The sequence below is a fragment of the Marmota monax genome, unplaced genomic scaffold, assembly GCF_021218885.2.
Source record: "Marmota monax isolate L192 unplaced genomic scaffold, Marmota_monax_Labrador192_F-V1.1 WCK01_AAM20220418_F8-fsc00329, whole genome shotgun sequence".
NCBI lineage: Eukaryota > Metazoa > Chordata > Mammalia > Rodentia > Sciuridae > Marmota > Marmota monax.
This window is the reverse complement of record NW_026692083.1, coordinates 51,879-60,271: the sequence shown is the minus strand read 5'-3', so window position 1 is coordinate 60,271 and position 8,393 is coordinate 51,879. Positions and strand designations below refer to the sequence as shown.

At 42.4% G+C, this 8,393-nt stretch overlaps 1 pseudogene; it reads right to left on the bottom strand.

The window, feature by feature from the left end:
- Window positions 1-959: 959 nt before the first annotated feature.
- On the bottom strand, window positions 960-2,551 carry LOC124103789 (cyclin-K-like; annotated as a pseudogene).
- Window positions 2,552-8,393: the final 5,842 nt, after the last annotated feature.

The following is an 8,393-nucleotide window of genomic DNA, read 5'->3' as shown; positions in this document are numbered from 1 at the left end:
CCCTCTATTAGCCTGTGTATTCTCTGAATGGAGGGGTTATTTTTATTAGTTCTCTTGCCCTTAAGCCCAGCACAGTAGTTGACAATCAGTGCTCTCTCAGTAATTGCTCACTGAATGAACAAATACAGACGCAGTGAAAACTGGGCTTGTTGTCTATATGGCTGCTCCAGAGGGGCCTGAGGCTGGATTTTACATTTATTCTGCTACCTCGGCAAGACCATCTACGTTTTGTGGGAGAATAATAATAGAATTCAGTCCATGTTTTTTTTTTTTTTTTTCAAAACTGATTTTATTTGGATAAGTGACTGAAGGAGTCTTGTTTGCAACCAGGATGGCTCTCTGTACAGGAATTTGCAAATAGATGTAAACATATATTACTTTCCACGTACATTTCTTCCCTTCTCCCAAGAGGAAACAGAAATAAGCCATCCAACAAGGCCACCCCTTCACAATAGTTTAACACAAAGGCTGCAAATACCTATGAATCAAAAAGGTGGTTCATCTGACCTACTGGGTCTCATGGGGAGACAACCACTGAATGACAACAACCAGAGCATCCTGACCTCAGATGGAACTGGACTATTTAAAACTGAGTTCCAGGAAAATAGGCCCTGACTTCTAGAAGGAAATCACTCCTTACTGAAGCTATTTATTGAGCCAATATGGCTGGTTAACATTTTCACTGGTATAAAGTAAGCCAGTGCAGGACTCTCAGAGGACCTTAGCTGGAACTGTACCGTGAGACTGCAAGAGGCACTGCCAAGGCCACACTGAGGCCGGCTCTCCATCCTCCGGGTGTGAGGACCACCCCAATTTCACCAGGAATCTGGCCTCTCCTTTCCTTACAGCAATTGTCTGGCATTACACAAGGTCCCTGCTGCGTACCCACTCAAACTACTCTTCAAGTTAATTAGAAAAACTCTTGTTAAAACAAAAAAACAAGAATAAAAGGTTTTGGGTTATCTCATCCAGGCTGCCCTCCCAGGTCCCCCAACAGGAGACAAGCGGGATGGGGGGCATGGGGGAGGCACGGGTGGCTGTCCTCCAGGGGCTGGGCAGGAGGTGGGCCGCTAGCCGTGGCAGGCCCAAGCCTGGAGGAGGGTGAGGCGGCACTGCATGGGTGGGGGACAGGAGTGGGGGCGGGGATGGAAAGCTGAGGTTGTAGGTGGGTGGAGGTGGGGTAACCAGGAATGGGGGGGGGGCAGATTGGGGGAAGGAGGCTGGGGAAGGAGGCTCAAGTGGTGGGGGTGTAGCGAAGGCCCGCTGGCGGCTGGGGCAGGGCGCCATAAGAGGGACCCTGGGTCTCTGTGTGGACGACAGGCTCTAATAACCCTCTCCAGATCTGTGGCAGCTGGTGGTGGACGTGCTGCTCAGGTGGCTGGAGGGGGCCAGTGTGGCAGAGGCGGGGCTGGTGCACAGGGGCCGGCTGGGCAGGAGCAGGAATATGGACTTTGCAGGGGTCACCCACATCCACGGGTCCAGGGGGCTTGGCCTCGCCCAGAGCTGCAGCGAGGGGTGGCTTTGGACTGGCGACTGGGGGGCCGGAGGCAACGGTGGGTGGATGGTCTCTATTTGGGGGATTTGGGGCCATGGGTTCTGCTGCCTGGCTCTTTGGGAGGGACCCGCAGGGCGCTTCGCGGGTGGGAGAGGACTGCGCGGTGGGAGGCCTTCCTGGCGGCTGTGGGCGGCTGCTGTGGCCGCTGGGCTGACCGCTGGGCGTCCTTCTGCTGCCACGGGCTGCTTCGGAGCCTTGAGATGGTTGCGAGTGTTGCACAGGTGGCACCTGCGGTGTAGGCTGGGGAGGTGGGCAGCCGTTGGGCATGTGACAAGGCGTCTGTTGTTTTCCTTGTAAGACCCAGGATCTGGTGGCAGAGGATCTTCCAGAGCAAGACAGGGACATTGTGAATGAACCGCTTCCTCCTGCTCCTACACAGGGCTTTGGAGGTCGATCCTTGTATCTCAAACCTGCACAAATGTACTGACAGATGCATCACGGCTAAAGCTATGATCTCTGGTTCTCACTGCAGTGACAAGAGACTGTCATTTACAAATGTCCATGCCATTTGAACCAACTTTTTGAATTTAGTTTTTATCACCTTTAAGTCGTTTTGCATATTTGAGCAGGCATTGGTATGGATGCTGTACCTGTAAATCAAACTTTATGATCTGTAGTAAGAGTCTCTCCAGAACCGTTCACAAGATTTTTGGGGGGATGGGGGGGGTGAGGCTGTTTCTTCCACTTTCCCAGCCAGCAAGAAACAAACCCCTGCCATGTATGTTGGGAGTTGTTTGAAAGAATGATACATAAAGAAGTGTTGAAAATAAACTATTCCTGTTGTCAGGGTGCCACAGTGTAGCCCCTAACGTGGCCCCACATCAAAGATGAACCTAGCCGCCTCTCCAGGGTACCAGGCCCAGTGGCTGGATGGAGTCCTTCAGGTTGTGAGGGTTTGTGAGCCAAGTCTTTCTTATCCCAGTACCAACATGGTTTCGTGTGGTCCAGGTTTGCTGACATTTCTGAAAGGCTTGAATTTTCTTTACTTTCCTTCATTTATTGGTGTAGACTGGTTCTTTCCAAAAGGTTATATGAAAACTTTAGAATCCCCTCGCCTCTGGCCAGCCCCTTAGTGAAGTCTGCTTGCTGACTGCAGCCCATCTTGGGTTTCCATGGGGTTTTTATTGTAGTCAGTACTCAGGAAGCATCTAAATTAGCATCTGTCTTTTGGTGAGGCCTCCGTCCACACTGATCATCATGTTTCAATATAGAAAAATAGTGTGAAAGCTTATGTTTCTCAAGAAGCTGCACTGAACTGCATAAAACAATGTTTTTGTCTAGGTATGCACAGGGAAAAACGATTTCCACATTTTTGCAACTCTCTAGAAGTTATAACTTTTATCAGCTCAGTCAAAGTGTCTCAACTTGAGCTCAACTCAATTCAATAGTTTTCACTTGGAAACATATGAAGCAAAAGTAGCACCTGTCTTTAAAAAATTTAGTGTAAGAGGAGAGTTTGACAAAGATACTCGGGGCATTACTAGCTGATGGAAATCTCCACGAATGTTCCCCGTAATACTCTGTAATTATGTTGAGATTTGTGTTCTTCCAAATAGACTCAACATTCATTTAAGGAAGGGATATTTTATTGTTCCAAAATCTCAGTTCCTGAACATTTCACAATAAAAATGATAAAATAACATTTCTAATAGAACAATTACTGGTGAGTCATCTCAGGTGTTAGGACAGGAAGTTGATTCATTAATGTATTTAAAGCAAGAAATTATTTAAAAGTGCATGCTTACTGTACATATTTAAATTCAACATTAAACAGGAAGGAAAAGAAATTTGTCTATAATATACAATCTGGACTTTTCTATGAGTATGGCTGTTCTATTCATATTCATGTCTTTTGAGGTCTTTCTTAGTAGTAGTCATAAGGCACTAACTAGAATTTTCTATTTCCATTATATAAAGAATTTAAAATACTAATGAAACAATCAGTGTGTAGAATAACTTTACAATTTTTTCTTTGTTAGTATGATTTCTTAAAGTAGTGCTACCCTAGACATCCAATTCAACCGTTATGTTGTTATTTTCTCTTATATTTTTAAAAGTCTCAGGGAATTTTTTTCAGCTACAATGCTCTTTGTTTTTGTATATGAATTTGATCAGTTGGAAAGAATTAATAAAGCCTCATGTTTGTAATAACAGTTATTGTTTGCAATACAGTTAGCATATTTTGTGGAACAAATGGAGTGGTTTCTTTCTGAACCAGGAGTCTTCCTGGGCCAACTTACCCAAAGGCCCCAGACCTCTGTGCTCCACAAGCACGCAGCACTGTGGGAGGGGGAAAGGACCACCCTGAGAGGCCCTCCACAGGCAGGGCGGCTGCTGGAGGATCAGGACTGGCACACAGCTTCAGCTGCTGCCTGGGGGCTCCAACCCCCCGACCTTGACAGCGAGCGTCAGGAAGGACCAGTCAGTTACACTGCGGTGTCGCGAGGTCATCGGATGCTAGTTTTATGGACATTTCCATTCTGTTAATTATTATTTCTGGGTTTTCTGTCACTCGTCCCTGTTCTTCCTCAACATTTCACTTCTTTTAGATTTTTTGGCTATTGAACTCAGTCAGGGCCACGTTCGTGCCAGGCAGACACACCACCCCGAGCTGCAGGCCCAGCCCCTTCTCAACATTTCAGTGAATGACTCCCACCAAGGAATTTCCACCTGTTTGTGATCAGCACTGCTTGCTTACATAAGCTCCAACTCCCCAACACCTGCTTTGGAACACTGATTGGCAATGGGGTTGTTTTAGAGAGAGGGAATGTCGATTATTAGTGATCTATAATTGAAGGTATATTAAAATAATTTCTATTGTACATTTGGTTGCCAGAGATATGGGAATTCTTCACTGAGGAGGCACTATTTAAGGTCGACCTAAAAAAATAAAAAATAAGAAGGTGAAGATGTAAGAAGAGATAATCATCAGGAGACAGCATGAGAAATGGCCTCCAATGGAGAATATGTGGGACCCTGGAAAGTGAGAGGTAGGTATTCTGATTCAGCATACAACGAGGGAGGTTTTAAAAGGTCAGTTTCCAAAAGGCCATAAATATTAGGATGGTCCACAACATTTAAATTCTGACCAGTGCTGGAAATGGGAGATTTGTGAGCAAGGACATGGTCCATTAAGAATTAATCTTGCATCAAGGAAAATTAACCTAGATGAGTCAAGATACTAAAACAAAGCAGCTTAAAAATCATGACAGTAAAAAAAAAAAAAAAAAAGATTTTTAAAAGATGCTTTAAATGTCAATTTATATTTTATGATCTGTCTATTGTACGTGCACACATAAGCATGCATATATATGTAAAGTATGTGTATCGTTACTGTATGACAAAACCTATGCCTATCTCCTAAATCAACTATTTAGTATTTAATTGCAATCATTATATATTATATGTTCAGCATTCCTCCCTCCCCCCCCTTAGTATTAAGATTGAACCCCCAGGAGTGCTATACCACTGAGTCACATCCCCAGCCCTTTTTTATTTTGAGACAGTTGTTCACTACGTTGCTGAGGCAGTCTTCCAATTTGCTATACTCCTGCCTCAGCCTCCAGAGTCTCTGGGATCACAGGTGTGTGCCACCACACCCAGCTCTTCACATTATTATAATCGCTTAATAATAATTAACTCCTGTAAACCTCAGAATAATTCATATAGGAAGGAACTATTATTACATCCAATGTAAGCCGAAAAACAGAGAAATTAATTGTCCATGATCAGTTGGCTAGTAAGTGACTGAGCCCCTCTGAACTCACAGGAAGACTTCAGGTGGGCTTTTAGCCACTCGCTCAAGTATACAGCCACTCTGAAAGAGGAGAAGCTCTCACAGCACAGTGAGTAGGGAGGCACACTAGGGAGAAAGTCCACCAAGACTTATGCACTTTTCCTGTGCTATGGAGGACACCTGCTGCTTGTCTCCCAAAAGATCCTCCCTCCTACCAAATGTGGCTGATGCTTCTGTGAGGAAGGCGTCCTCAAGGCCGAGTCGAATCTGTAGAACTCTCTCTACACAGAGGCAGTCAGCAAGCTCACGGTCCTCCACATTCACCAGGGCAGGAGGGAGGCCATGCAGCCAGGCGCTGGGAGTCCTTCCTTCCTGGTCAAGAGCATGCTGGAGTGCCCCACCCCCACTCTGGATCAGGGAGCTGCTGGCCCTGTCTCAATCTTGCCCTCTTCACATGTCCATGAGGGAGACCTGACTGGTTGAGACCTTTGTCCCCAAAGGCAAAACGAAGAGAAACCAGCTCCTTAAGGACACCACAAATTTGCTATAATGATGAGATTCCATAGATCTCCATTTAGTTTGTAAGCCATGACAGATTAGGTTGTTTGCAACCAAAATTATGCATTTATTTTCTTCGGCCTCTTCATCTAGACCAATGTTACCTTATTACCAACTCTGTGACATTATCCTTTTACTTTCTGATCCGCCCATTTATGAAATGTTTACAGCATGATATTCTGGATCCCATGCTGATTTCCTCTTTAAAAATCAATAGAAATGTGGAACTAATGTGTAATAAACAGTGAGGGGTGTGAGCAGATCTATTTTCACTACTATATTTGTTCACCTGTGAGGTCCTTCAGGCTTTTGGGCATCACATACATTTTCTTTAAAGGATTCTAAAGATTGGAAAAAAGAAAAAAGAAAAATATTCTTGATCTTTAAGAATCATTTGGGATCTAAGAATTAATAAGCTTGTTGTAGTCAAAAGCACCAGTGATCTGTCAAGTCTTGGTTAAAGATATGCTCTATACTGCAGAAGAAAAGGACGCTGAATTGTGTAAAAGCAAGTGACCTGAAGTGTGTACAGCAATAAAACATTAAAACTGAAAAGACCTCGGAAATCACCTAGTCCCACCCTGCACTGTTCACAGACAACTTTACAAACTTCAGAAACTCAGAGCCAAATGGAAGTGCCAAAAAAGCAAAGTGGACAAGTAATAATGAACTATTTTGATAGCTCACGGTTTTTAAAAATTATGAATGAAACATATATGACAGGCTAGTCAGATTTCTGTCGATTCGACAGAGACACTGAAATTGAAATTCTCTCTAAACTAACCATGGAGTAACAAAAGTGAAATAGGCATTACAATCATAATTATCCATTCACAACACCATTTTTTGTAACTCTGTATATAAAGTATGTTCACGCAAAATTATGCCATTGTACATGAGCTCTCTTATTATTTTTGCATTACAATTCTTAATACACCTTTATACCACAATTTACCATCTCTCTGATTGCATATAAGGTATGTTGACACCAAATTCACATCTTCATACATGTATTTTGTATAATGATGAGGGTCTCCTTTCACCATCCATGCTATTCCCCTTCTCCCTCCCTTTCCCTCGCACTCCTATCTAGGAGTAATCTTCCACCCTTACTCTCCCTCCCAACCCCATTTTGAATCACCCCCCCTTATATCAGAGAAGACATTCTACATTTGTTTTTTGGGACGATTTGCTAACTTCACTTAGCATAATCTTCTCTAATGTCATCCATTTCCCTGCAAATGCCATGATCTTTTTTATTGCTGAGTAGTATTCCATTGTGTATAAATGCCACATTTTTTTATCCATTCATCCACTGAAGGACATCTAGGTTGGCTCCACAGTTTAGCTATTGTGAATTGTGCTACTATAAACATTGATGTGGCTGTGTCCCTGTAGTATGCTGTTTTTAAGCCCTTTGAGTATAGACTGAGGAGAGGAATAGTTGGGTCAGATGGTGGTTCCATTCCCAGCTTTCCAAGGAATCTCCGTACTGCTTTCCAAATTGGCTGCACCAATTTGCAGTCCCACCAGCAGTGTATAAGTGTACCTTCCCCCCCACACACACACACCCCACACACACCCCCCGCATCCTCGCCAGCATTTGTTGTTGTTTATCTTTATAATGGCTGCCACTCTTACTGAAGTGAGATGGTATCTTAGCATAGTTTTAATTTGCATTTCTCTGATTGCTAGAGATGATGAGCATTTTTTCGTATATTTGTTGATTGTATATCTTCTTCTGAGAAGCATGGTGTTGTGAATGGATAATTATGATTGTAATGCATTCCACTATTGTCATGTGTGTAAGAAATATTTTTTAAAAAGTTTTTTAAAAAGATGCAATAAGACATACAATTTCTTTATGTACACTTCAACCACTGCAAATAAAAATTGCAATAGTAGGCATGTTAGAGAAAATAAATAAATAAATCTCTGAAAGACTCATTGAGAAATAAAAATTGTGATAAAATGAATAAATATGTATAATTATTTAATATGTATCAAAAATTTAAAACAATGTTTAAGGAAATAGAAATGCCAACTACCCTGATTTAATATGTACACATTTTATGCCAATATAGAATCATCACATTGTACCCCATAAATATGTATTCTAATATTATAATAATGCAAAACAAAAAAAAATTAGAAAATAAAGCCAGGCATCCATCAATCATTAAAAAAAAAGTGAAAAAGGCAACAGGAATGTGTGTCTGTAGTTTTTTAATCAATCTGATAATGTAAAAGAATCACTAAAAAAATATTCTTTTTATTTGTTAGGTACATAGTACCAATGGAGGGCCTTAGGTTATTGGATAATCAAGCAGTAAAGTACTATGCATAGCATGTCACCTGTAGCAGTGTGGTATATTTTAAGCTTTCACAGAGTTGATCACACACAATCTTAACTCAAAAATTGAATAAATACCACCTGTACACACATACATGTCCGCACGCAGGCGCGCGTGCACACACACACTATATATATGTATATATATTTTTCTTTTTTCTATAATTATTAATAGTTCACCGAGAAAAAGG